Below are 12,938 nucleotides of genomic sequence, written 5' to 3'. Positions count from 1 at the left end.
TTCTAAAATTATTATTATTGATATCGGATATTTTTTTTTTATTAAAACCTGTTTTGAAATGATGCAAAATCTTAAAATCCTAGTATAGCGTAACTATTATATAATCTGTGGTACCACAGATGCTATCCTGTCATACAAGCTTGAATCTATCAGGCAGTTTTTGCATATATATAAATCTAGGAGTAAAAACAAAAAAATATAGTTAGTAGGGTAAACTGGGTACGGTTGTGCCAGGGTACGGTAGTGACAGTCGCAGTTGTAACGAAACTATACGTAAAACGGGGGAGGTTGTGAGGGAGAAAGACGTGGCTCACAAGCCTAAACACGTTCCCCAGTATTGCGTTAGCCGGCGCACGACGTTGACGTAAGCAGGAGCCCACATTGCTTTTCAACAATCAAAAGTAAGTATTTTTGTTCGATTTCGTTTCCTAATTACTGTTATTTTTATACAGATAGATTATCTTGTTATTTTTTTCTTTAAAAGTTGAATATTAATATTTAATTACAAGTGATTTCTTTTTACGTAAAGTATTTGGCAAAATCATGGCGATTTTTTGTTTTCAAAATGATGCGTTGGGTACGGTTGTGTCAATTTTTTTGGGTACGGTTGTGACGAATATCTTTACATATAATAAATCTCATATTATTGTTTTTTGCTTTTAGATGTCCAGGATACGTTTGCGGAAGACCGAAAGAGCGCAGTGTGATATCAAAAAATAAAAAGATGCCGATGAAGAAGTGAAACAAGGGATTTCGTACGTGTAGCTCAAGCTACAAGCCTTTCTACAGCTACAAGTTTGAACAGAGCAAATGTTGTTTTGTTGATTGTTAAAACTATGTTTGTAAGCTTATTATGTTAAACATTTCTACAATAAAAGATATTATAGACCATTTTGATATATGTTTATGCATGTCACAACCGCCCTTGGTATGTGGCCGGTTGTGACACTTTCCCATTTTTTTTTTAATTGATCTTATGAGTAATACATTGTATTAAGGAACAATATATGAGTGTTTTTACGTACACAAATGTACAAATTGCGATACAAGTTCCTTTTCTGCGAGCTAATTAGTCAAATATCAAAATTATTGGTGATCAAACGAAAATTGGCACAACTGTACCCAGTCTACCCTAACATCCATATAAAGTACACATTTATTATAATTAAAACCTATTTTATTATGTTCGGAAAATCGGGGTTGCTTGGGAAATTGAGTAAGAAGTGTGGAATGCGGAAAATTTAAGTGAAACTAAGCACACTACGACAATATTAGGTAGGTACCTAAGTATAAGTTTAAGGTCATTTGATTAATTATAACTTATTTAAAACAGTAATTGTTTACAAAAAACGATGTTTGGAATATTAACAAAGGACAATGCTCAAAAAAAACCCAAGCCCGGCGCAAACGAAAAGTAACTCAAATTATAGGTAATAATAAGTAATGAAATACTGCATAGGAGGCATCATCGAAATCAATGGCTAAATGTATGAAATTGCTATTTGATTTTTTAAAGGGGTAACATGAGCAGCTGGGGCTTATAGTTTAATTAAAGTGCTATCTGAAACAACAAACAAGTAATATGGCAACATTTTTGGATCTCGTCGTGTTAGAAATAAAGAATCGATGACTTTTAAGCGTTATTATTAAAATGAAAAGTACATTCATATCCTGTTTTAGTTCTATCATCCTATTATCTTGTAAAAGTAGGTAGAATAGTGGAGAAGTTGCTATAAACATGTCATTATGTACACTCTTAAGCCACAATTGTATCTGTTTGCTGTTCCTTTTACTAATACATTATGTTACCTCTAAAATCTTGAGTAGCAATGTACCGCAGATGTTAAAATTCGAATAGCAATTTCACTCATATAGCCACTGATTTCGATAATGCCCCCTATGTAATATTTAATTACTTATTATTACCTATATTTTGAGTTACATTTCTTTTACGCCGGGCCTGGGTTTTTTTCTCATACTTCATGAGCATTGTCCTTTTACAAAGTGAGCCCTCCAAAGGCTTTCAATAGATACTAACAACTATACAGTCATGGACACATAATTAAAGACACCCCCCGACTCGAAGTGAAATAAATAGTTATGGTACTGACATGAGCTTAAGCACGGTATAAACTATAGTGTAATAATTATTAAAACAAACATTACATTGTGTTCTTTAAATTAAGGACAAAAAATATTTTCTTCCTTTAATACTTTAGATATAAAGCTCTATGGGAAATGAACACTAACTTTTGTAGCTGATTCTTGGCTGGTCAGCTAATTAAAGACAGTTAAAGCCCAGTTAAGAAAAAAAAACGAAAGATACAAATAGTTGCCATACTTTTTTTTAGAAGTGAGTAAAATACTTATGAAAACTCGAATTAGGTAATAATTTAGGTTTATTTCATTAAAAATTTTCATTTTAGTCCTATCAATAAGACTAGAACAAAAATTCTGGTAAGTAAAATGTTTTAGGCTTTTTAATATTATATTTTGACATACGGATTTATTCATACCACTTGATCTATAGTAAGGACATGGTAATAAATTTATTATTAAAGATTTCTTATCAATGGCACTAAAAAAGGCATGGTTTGAGAACAACTCAAAACCGACCCCAAGGAAAACTTGTCCGCAAACAGACTTTAAGGCGGTGCTATAGGCAAATAGTGAACCATTTACATGATTCGGTCCTGGTTTTTTTGGGAGTCATCTGATGCTAAAAGGACGACAATTGTGTCTGCAGAACTTTTAGACTACAACCGGGTCGGGAAAAGCTGTAAGGCATGGGTATCGGAAGATGTTACTTTTGGAAAAGCACCGCGTGTCCATACTGTAGTTGGCTATTTCTATCAAATGTGAAAGGTGCAGTTAACAAGTGTTCAAAAATGTATTTTTTTCTCATTAAACAAAGGGATACGAATAATTCTAAAATAATGTATCGAAATTAGTCGCCTCCAAAACATGAGATGGAACCAAAATACACTAAGAAAGTTCTCAAACATAGGAGGCGAAAAAGTAATAGTGTGGGGCTTCTCTCCACTACTTGGTGTGGTGATCTTTTAGAAAGATATTATTAAAAATAGGTGAATTCAAGTACTATAATATTTTAGAAATAGCATTTTGTTATATGCTAAGCATAATTTACCTGTCCTTAGCGCTTTCCAAATTAGAAAAGTTCTGAAAAACACTGTAAGAGTAGTAAAAAGGACTCTTTGATCGAGCAACTTATAACGGTTTTGGTTTGGCCCATCGCAAATTTAATAGAAAAAAAACTGGTGATCGGCCAGAAAACACAATGGCGATAAGTCATACATGAAACATTGATCAATTTTACGCAGATTTTTATGAAGCATGGAAGAAAATTCCCGTAGCGACTTAAAACAAAACTGACCGCTTGCACGCTTAGGGATGTCGTGCTGTCATTGAGGTTAAATGAAATAAACCAAATATTAGTACTCATTAGTATGCTTAGTTACAGTGTAGGGAATGTTGTTATAGAAAAGTACCATCAAAAATATAAATAATTTGCATTTCTTCCTCTGAGCAAATGGAGTGTCTTTAATTATATGGCCAGGCCACGTTATGGTTCATACCGCTCGAGATTCGGATAAAGCGAAAAAAAACTTGTCGCGAAGGATCACTGAAGATAGTCTTTAGTTTTAATATTTCACAATGCCCTCTTAAATATTTTAAAATAGAAAATAAAGTTCCAGTAGCAGAAAAAAAATCAGAAAAAAGAAATACAGATGAAATGCGTCAGCAATTTAAGATTCCAACAGTGTCTTTAATTATGTGTCCATGACTGTATTTCCGATAAGTCTCTTTCTTGTCCAGAATTGTGGTTAAAAGTTTTCAAAAATCACGTTGCCAGTTCGCCTAAAATAAAATTAAAACTTTTCGAATCCATAGTAAAAGTTACCTTAAAACTTTTCATTAAACAATCACTTTTCACTGCCCAAAAATCCGTTGAAAGTGAATTAATTATTTTAATATTTTATTACATTTAAAATAAGCGAACACTTTTTCTAATCACCGGAATTTCACAGACTAAAAATGAAGACTCGATAAAAAATGCGCGCGTAAATGAGCCGATTCGAGACGCGTCGACGTAAATCGATGGTTAAGCGATTACTGGCATTGTAATACCATGAAGGTCGTGAATACGTTGATATAAAAACTTTTTGATGCCGATAAAAAAATAATGTTATGCAATGATTGCTAATTTCATTGAGTTTTAGGACGATAAAGTGTTATAATGTTAGATAGCACAGATATATTGCTTGCAATAGTGTAGATTTGCAGTTAGATTAAATAATGTAGGGCCTGTAGGTAATCATTACATTCTGGTAATTTAATACTAAAAAGAGATCAAATAATAATTTCTTGCATTGCTAAAAATATACATATACTACTTATATAGGGAAACCTACTCATAATTCATAAGAAAAGCTATTTCATGCGATATAGGTGCATGCAGTCCTGGTATTTCCATCCTGATAGATGCAAGCACTCGGTTATTAAAAACGGCAACATCTGGTAATTTTATAACGTTATCTACTTATTAATAAAATACAAAATGCAATAACGTACAGTTTCCTATTTCAGATATCTGCAGCCCTATTTATTCGCAGCTGGCCAGTTAACTCATAATATTTTCCATATTATCAAGTGTTATGTTATGACGCCATTTTGCATCGGCTGATGAGATGTGATAGAATATAACATGAGATTCACGTGTAACGTGACTTTGTCGTGTTAGCTGGAGATTATCCGATAATCATTCTAAGTACATCTTATTAGAGTGTTGGTCCATCTGCTGCATCTCTGAATGAAAATTTTGGAGTTTTCTTTGGCAGTAGGTGCCTACTCCTCTTGTTGTTTAATTCTAGAACGAATGGTGCTTTAACACAAGCTATCCATTTATTTAGAGAGAATAATGTGCTCTACCTCTATTTATATTAATTTATGCGGGAAAGAATGGTAAATTGCTGCGAAAGGATGCGTTGGAGGTCCTGCCGCGAGCAAGTTTCAGGGTACAGTGGGCATGCGACATTTTTACATAGTTCACCTAGAATTTTGGCAAAGAATTTAGGCTCAAGTTCACCGGAAACATAAACGTCAGTTTTCTTATATGAATTGGGTGGATGACTAGGTCAAAAATAAATTACGTTGTCATATTCATTTAGTGAAGCATCTAAAAATAATGTCACTTCCATTTATCGTTTTGATGGAATAATTGATTAAATTTTTTTATTGATAATAATATAAGCTAAATAAGAATCCAGTTTGATGTGAAAAATCTGTGACGTCATATGTTGCGCTTACATACATATTGCAAAGAAAGTGACAGTTTTTGACAGTTAAATAAAAGTAATGAATTTGACTCGTTGGAAACTACCGTATTGTTATGCTACTGGGCATTGAAAACTTTGCTAAGTTATCAATGGCAGATCGTAACAGTGGATAACCATTCTAACAGGTAAACTGTTCTGATAATATAATTTGACAATCTTCGATAACCGATATCAAGTGTGACGTAAATGTAAAGTAAGACTTCCTTATTTTATTTCGAAATTAACACGGTTTCGAAATGTTCGCGAATATGTACATTTGGTACATATTGTGTATATATTTTGGAATGTGTGAACAGTAAATACGTACATCTTGCGTAGGTATGTACACTGTACATAAAATCTATATTCGTTTGTGTTTTGTTTGAATATCTTATATTTTGCCAAGGTCTGAAATATGTAGCTGGAGGTAGCTGGCTACTTTTCTATTTTGAAAGGTCGAATTTAACTTACGAACTTATCTATGTGTGAATTACCTATTCAAGTTAGGTAAGTTATATTAACACTACTTACCTTAAGAACTCACATTTCCTTAAGAGTTCCTCACAAGAAACTTGTTATTTCTTCTGAAGGCCAACTGTTATTACAATATTTTCAATTATTATTAAAAATACATTTGTAACAATAGCGCTGCCTCATAACCGGATAGCTCGCTGTATGACTGAGAAGAATTCAAGGAGGATGAAATGTTTTAAATAACAAGACTGGATTTGCATATTAGTGTATTACTAACTATACTCTATCCACGGAAGCAAGAGCTAAAAGGTAAACAAAGAATGACACTTTTTCAAGATGGCGGTATAACCCGACCGATGACAAAATCACAAATACTGCGAACATTTTACACAAAAATATGACGTTTTGTCATCGGTCGGGTTATACCGCCATCTTGAAAAAGTGTCATTCTTTGTTTACCTTTTAGCTCTTGCTTCCGTGGATAGAGTATAGTTGACTATATAGTACTACTACAGATTGGTGATTGATACACCCGTGCATCGGAGAGCACGTAAATGTCGGTCCTGCGCCTGATCTCTCTCCGGTCGTGTCGGATTACCGTCCCATCGGGCTATGAGAGTTAAGGAATAGTGAGTGCACCTGTGTCTGCGCATATGCTCGTGCACAATATGTCCTGCGTAGTTGGCTAATCTCCTTACATGAGAACAGCCGCCGTAGTCGATAATCGGCTAGGAGGACTACTACAGAATAGTTGACGTAGTTCTAATCAGATAACTTTGCCGCTCCGAAGTTGCAGTGACTTCAAGATAGTCAAAATGTAAGTACCTATAAAACACAACTAGTGCGCATGCGCGAGGCGATAAATAGCTGACTTCAGATACTCTGCGAATTGAAGTGAATTTTCCGTAATGGCGCCTAAATGTATACAAGTCATGTGTTCAGATTATGTCCTTTACTTAGATATCTACATGTTAAGAAATACGGCGCTTATGAAACCTACTCGACATAAGTGTGAAACATTACTTATTCCATGTAAACATAGTAGCTTTCTAAATCTAGCCTGTAATATATTTTCTGCAGTTGCAATCAGGAATTAATAATCACAATATGTAGTTAAAAGTAACAACCGTTTGCAGTTACATGACGAGGTCGGAACTATGTATAGTTCCTTATCATTTGTATTGAATAATGATCATAACTTCTAGACACGTGTTTTGGACAGATGTCATCATGTTATCATTATCACTTGATTGGAGATTTTATCTGTGCAAAAAAGAGCTGTACATATAGCTTATCGGAAAATGTAGTATAGGTATTATTTAGTTTTTGTGTATTTAAGAAATAGCAGGTTAAAAGTTTGATCTTGGATCTCGAACAGGGAAAACCCGGGGAAAAAACCTCAAATCGATCCAGTAGTATTAAAGTTAAGTATGCAATACAAACGAATAGCATCTCATTCTAGCTTACAATAATGATTATTACACCTCTAGCAACAAGACATAGGTAGCTACAAGAAATAGGTATTATTTAAGCCACTTCAGAGCAATTTGGCATGTTTTTCATTCGTAGTCAACATGTTTTGTTTTATTCGTGTATCAGTACTTTAATATCCTTTTACATTAATACATATTCAAAAGCACTTAGAACACGCTAACTACACCTGGGTAAATCGCTTTAATTTATAGATCATTTCTGGGTGCTAAAACACTAATTAAACCATTTTACTAAAACTAATTAAACATTACTACCATTACAAAAATTCTATAGTCTACAATTTGACGTCTATAATACGATAATATCGTACAAAGTCGTGACGAACACGTGGTTCCTCGCGCACGTTGCGTCAGCCGGGAGGCGCGCACGCAACTATCCCAACACGCTAGTGGCTACGTTTAGCTCTGATCTTGACCTTAGTGGAAAGATACGATACTATTCTAGTGACGGTTTTCTTTTAATAGTAGCGTGGATCGTTTGTCATTCTAATTTAGTGATGAAGATCTATGATGATTTTGTTGCTATGCTGTAGGAAATTTGTATTTGGCTTCTCAAAATTGGGATCTTTGGGGGAGAAATGGACCTCCAGGCAATGATCTTTTCTTTTGCCTGCCGGGACTGCGGGTTGTTCGAAAGAGGTACCGCGGCCCTAGCACATAAGAAGGCCTACGGTGGAACACGACGGCTTTTAGTCAGTAAGAGTCTGACACTCCCTCACCGCTGCTAACCCACAGCGGGAGGGGTCATTTGATGATTTTTACGTCGTTAAAAAAAAATGCAATGATCTTTTAGCGTCTTTTTTGTATTTGGATTGAAATATTTAAATTATGAATTAGGAGTGAAAAACTTTGATTATCGAATATCTAAAATCAAACCGCTCAATATTTTGCCTACATGCAGATACCTACATACATACTATAAGTAGCTGGACGTTGTTCGTTCGTTCGTATACTACAGAAGTTAACTACAACAATTACTTGAAGGAACCATTAAAATTAATTGCAAGACTATATGATTGCATTGTTGATAAGCAAAACAGTTAAAATCCTATAAAGCAATACGAGTTGGAGTTAGTTTTTAGACCATAATCCTATATAAACCTAATCTCCTCCCTTTTGGGAAGTCGGTAAAAAAGCAAATTCCCTTTGGTACCTATATATTTTACAGTTCAATGGCCGGTTTTGGCTTCTTCAGAGTTCCTAATAATTGCTAAGTTAAAAAGAAGTTTTTCCTTGTTCATACGAGAAACATCTTTGCTTGGGGAAATACGTTGAACTGACCAAGTATATAGGTATATTATGTATTTGTTTAGTTGGTTAAAATGAAGTCTTTACACACTTAGTTACCATATAAGTATTATTTGTAAAATGGAGGAGGAGGTTGTAATGTGAATGGCAGACGTTATGCATTATTATGATTGCTTCTATATCGTTAACATGCATGCAAGAAATCAATTTGAGGATGGGGCTGACACTTACTTTTAATCAAGCCTATCTTGTTGGTTAACTCATCAAAAGGTTTTAGCTACACGTTAAATATAACCTCACCAAAACCTTTCGACTAGATAGAATATAGATAGATAGAGTCTAGGTAGATAGAGGCTCCTACCAAGGTTTTATTACAGTCTTTACTTTTAAAGACCTAGAAAGGCGACTATTTAAGGAAAAGCTTTCATGGCCGATCATTGCGTGTTAAATGGCCATTCTTCCTGCATTTTCAAGGAAAGTTGATTTGAATGGATTTGTGATCAATATCATAATTAACCATTCCTTTGATGATAATATTAAAGGAACCTCGTTGCAGTAAGTATTCAAAACTGCACGTGAGAAACCGGTAAAATTTTGAAGGTTTTTTGATATTTTCCTCGTATTTGAGATTACGCCTCATCGGTAACAGGGTCAATGTTTTCGTATATGTAAAAAAGTAAATAGGTATGGTAAATTATGGTGTAAGCGATCTCAGGAATTGTATAAAAAAAATCTGTGATTTTATCGAAATGCTCTCAGTTGGTGTAGCATAGTAGGTAATTTATTAGATAATATCCAAATTATAAATTAGAATAATCTACTTCTTACATTACAGTTTTTTTATGCCAAACCGTGAGTTGCAGGCTAGTAGGTCAGAGGTCAAGAGGTCATTAGCACAGAGTACATTTGTACCTATTATACTGGTCATTAGCCTCTGCCCATTGCAGAATGGATGGTGTTACGATAGTTAATACTACATACAATTTTGGCACCATTATAGTGATGTGGCCGAGTTTAACCGGTTAGTTATGTCGATATCGATATACCATAACCAGTGGAGAAATGTACAAAAAATATCGACAAATAACTTCAATTTGCAATCAGCCATATGATGCACCATAGTATTTTGTTCAAACATTTTGTCACTAGGCAAAGTTATCTATGGTTGATTGGTTGTTAGTAATTTTTTTTCCAATTTCAAACCATTAATCATTTTATTTACCAGTTCAAAACCTATGGTGCAATGTTTAATCTGTAATTATTACGTCAATGATTTCTTGCAAGTACAAAAAACCCGACCGTCTTTTATTACTAGAATAGATACCTAAATAGGTAAGTAAATGTTTGCATACTGTGTTATAACCGTGAATCTGCAGTTATGTGAAATGTGCTAAATTGTTTTCAGCGATTTAGCGGTGGGATTCGTGTTACATTTACGACAAGAAATAAGTAAATGCAAGTTTAGCCTGATGTTTTATAAAGATAATAATATTTTCTACTGGTACGCGGCATAATTTTATTTTTTCTCATGAGTCTATTTACATTGCTTGAATGCTCTGGTAAGTTTGGTTTTATTAAAAAATAACGAGTTATTTAGCGAACTGTGAACTGCTAATGAATCATTTATTGAGACCACATTGAAACAGTCATTTGTAAATTATGTGCTAATTAAACAATATGTGTGAATCTCTTTTGTTTGTGTTTTATTTGGTTAATGAATAAGATTCTTTCAAATTCACTGGTTACACAGCGACAACTTGCGAATTCTTGGGAAATCTTGTGGTTGTCTACATAAAGCAATTCCATACGTATATGGTATTAGGAAAGTCCCGTGATGCCTAGTAGTCATTACAAGAAGGAACTAACTTAAAATAATTTCCTTTTGGCTTGTCACTATGCAACGCGGAAATATGAGAACGATTTTATAATCTTAATAAATACCTACATAAGGAAAATAATAAATTAGTTAGGTAGAGGCAGAGGCACTAGGTTATTAGGAATATAATGTTTAACGCTTGTGTGCATTATTTTAACCTAGTTGCAACTAATTGCGAATGGTCGCGTTGAGTTGATGAGTCAACGAAGCTGATCACGGCAGTAGCACAATATTACACAAATATTATGTGCTATATACCTACAACTAAGCTAGGTACCTATTAGGTGATAGACCTACCTCTACCTAATTAATCGTCAGGTACTGAAGTTTCTAGGAACTTTATATTATTTTCACAATCATAGCTTTCTGTGTGAAATACCTATGAGGGATTAAACTGCTCAGTATCTAATAGTGGGTAGGTACGTTCACACGTTGATATTTTTATATCGATATACCTAAGGGATAGGTCTTCCTTGTAACGTACTGTTCTTTTTTTATACCTTTATCCGTCAGTCCATCCAATCTTTGTATAAACAATCTTACATTATAAACCAATGTTTCTTATGCGCAAATAATACAAGCTCTGCAAACGTGCATTGTACTTTCCTTTCTCAGAATATGTATACATTGTCTATTGTCTGTCCTTATGAGACAAAACAACAAACGGACATACGGCTGGACGAACAGATCCCAGAAAATTACATGTTTTGTTATGCAGAAGCGATTTAATTTACTTAACAAATGTATTAATAGGTGCTTAAAGACTGCATGCAATATTGATAAAAAGGGACCATCATTATTTATATCTTTTGATTCCGTTTTTTTTACATTAATCTGCCTGATTTACTTTCTCACGCTTTCACGGTAAAATAATTGTAGAGCCTGGGGATAAGACATAGGATACCGGGTAATTCTTATAGAGGAACTTGAAGAGGGTACCTACGTCCCGTAAGTTCCTTGACGTGCCTAGCTTAGATGATTGAGGATACAGTAGGTATAGTACACATTGCTGTACACATTGCATTTGCAAGGTATGCTATCCACTCAAGAAACGGCACGTATGCTCGTTTAAATAACTCATAACGAGTGTCAAGCATTCATCATATCTCAACCTTCTCTGAGGCTCGGTGTAAGCCAGTAGTACCTACAGTAACTGGCAATCACAAAGGCTTTTTAAACTCGCCTTTTTACTTTTTGTATCTACGAAATTTTTAAGTTAGGGGAAGCGCGAAAACCACCTCGCTGATAGCTCGCTTGTGCGAAACCTTAACGCAGGCACGTGCTGCATATTTACAAGTAGGTATATAGGCATTTAGTTTCGGTCCAAATTAACATTTATTTAGGTACTTATGTGCTTATGTCTTTGTACATGACTTTACAGTGCATTTGTAAATAAATGTTAGTTATATGTCTCTGATGATCACGCAGTTCGAGAGCGCGGATTTTAATTTCGGCCAGAATATCTGAAGCTCTATAAATACTATTTTTTACGACATGGTATTCAAGGCTACCTGAAAAATCTTTATTCGCTCAATTATCATCATTCTGCACAATATTTTTGAAGTGTTAAATAAAGAGTGTTAAATAAGTGTTTAATAAAGAGTTACCTTACGAATTTAGATAACGAGTTACTTACTTCATCTTTAAAAATGTGTTTGTTATTTAAATCAATTTAAATAAGTTAAGTACCTAATTAAAACAACGTCTTATAGATTGAAATCCTCATTCAAATATCGACATAACTAGTCGTCAATGTCACATCACTAATCATTAAAAGGAGGTCGATTATGGCAATTTATTATTATAATGTTATTAATAGAATTACCAGAAGAAAACAACAGAGTTATGTTTCCTACCTTTAGCAGTCAAAAACAGAGAATATAGTATACGTTAAATAAAAGTCAATTAGATACGTGAATACGCACGAATAGGCACAAGATAATAATGTCCTTGTCCACTTTTAACTTTCTTTAATTTTAGTACACTTCACCACAAAATAATGAGTCGGGATCTGTTTTGTTTGTTGCTATTGACTTGGCTAAATATAACCTTATTACGCGTAGTACGTGCTGCTCCAACAACCGTGAGTGAACAGCTGATTGTGAAGTTAGCAATAACAGCGCGAGTCAGTTCGCGGTGCCATTTCTGCACGACACTGTACTTCGCCAAAGCGATCTTGACATTGATTGAAGGTTGAAAGTAAAATATTGGCGTGACGAATGTAAATAATTCGGTATGTAAGTAGTTAAGTAGGTACCTAATATTCAGCATACCATTAAGTTATCGGTGAAGAGATAACTAAACTCAGAAAAGTTGATGGCTATAAATTGATAATATTAAATAAAATGGTTCTGTATCTGTTTGAGGCTAACACTATCAGATATCGTATGTTGCTTGTATTTAGAATTAAACTCTTTTATCGCAACAGCTGATTATGAAAAATAACTTGTTTAATCTGTGGATTTTTTCTTTTTTTGGTTGGCAAATCTACATTTTTCAGTGTTACTACGT

At 34.1% G+C, this 12,938-nt stretch overlaps 1 protein-coding gene and 1 long non-coding RNA gene across 2 annotated transcripts in view; one reads left to right on the top strand and one right to left on the bottom strand.

Annotated features, from left to right (window-relative positions):
• LOC110377022 (prestin) overlaps nt 1-12,938 on the bottom strand; it is a 42,484-nt gene that overhangs the window by 27,805 nt on the left and 1,741 nt on the right. The window lies entirely within an intron of this gene.
• On the top strand, nt 204-891 carry LOC135118435 (uncharacterized). The gene is made up of 2 exons (XR_010277588.1): nt 204-401; nt 664-891. It is a non-coding gene; the product is annotated as an uncharacterized LOC135118435 (long non-coding RNA).

Source organism: Helicoverpa armigera, chromosome 22 (genome assembly GCF_030705265.1).
Source record: "Helicoverpa armigera isolate CAAS_96S chromosome 22, ASM3070526v1, whole genome shotgun sequence".
Taxonomy (NCBI): Eukaryota; Metazoa; Arthropoda; class Insecta; order Lepidoptera; family Noctuidae; genus Helicoverpa; species Helicoverpa armigera.
The sequence above is the reverse complement of the archived record's forward strand: the minus strand, read 5'-3'. Positions and strand labels throughout refer to the sequence as shown.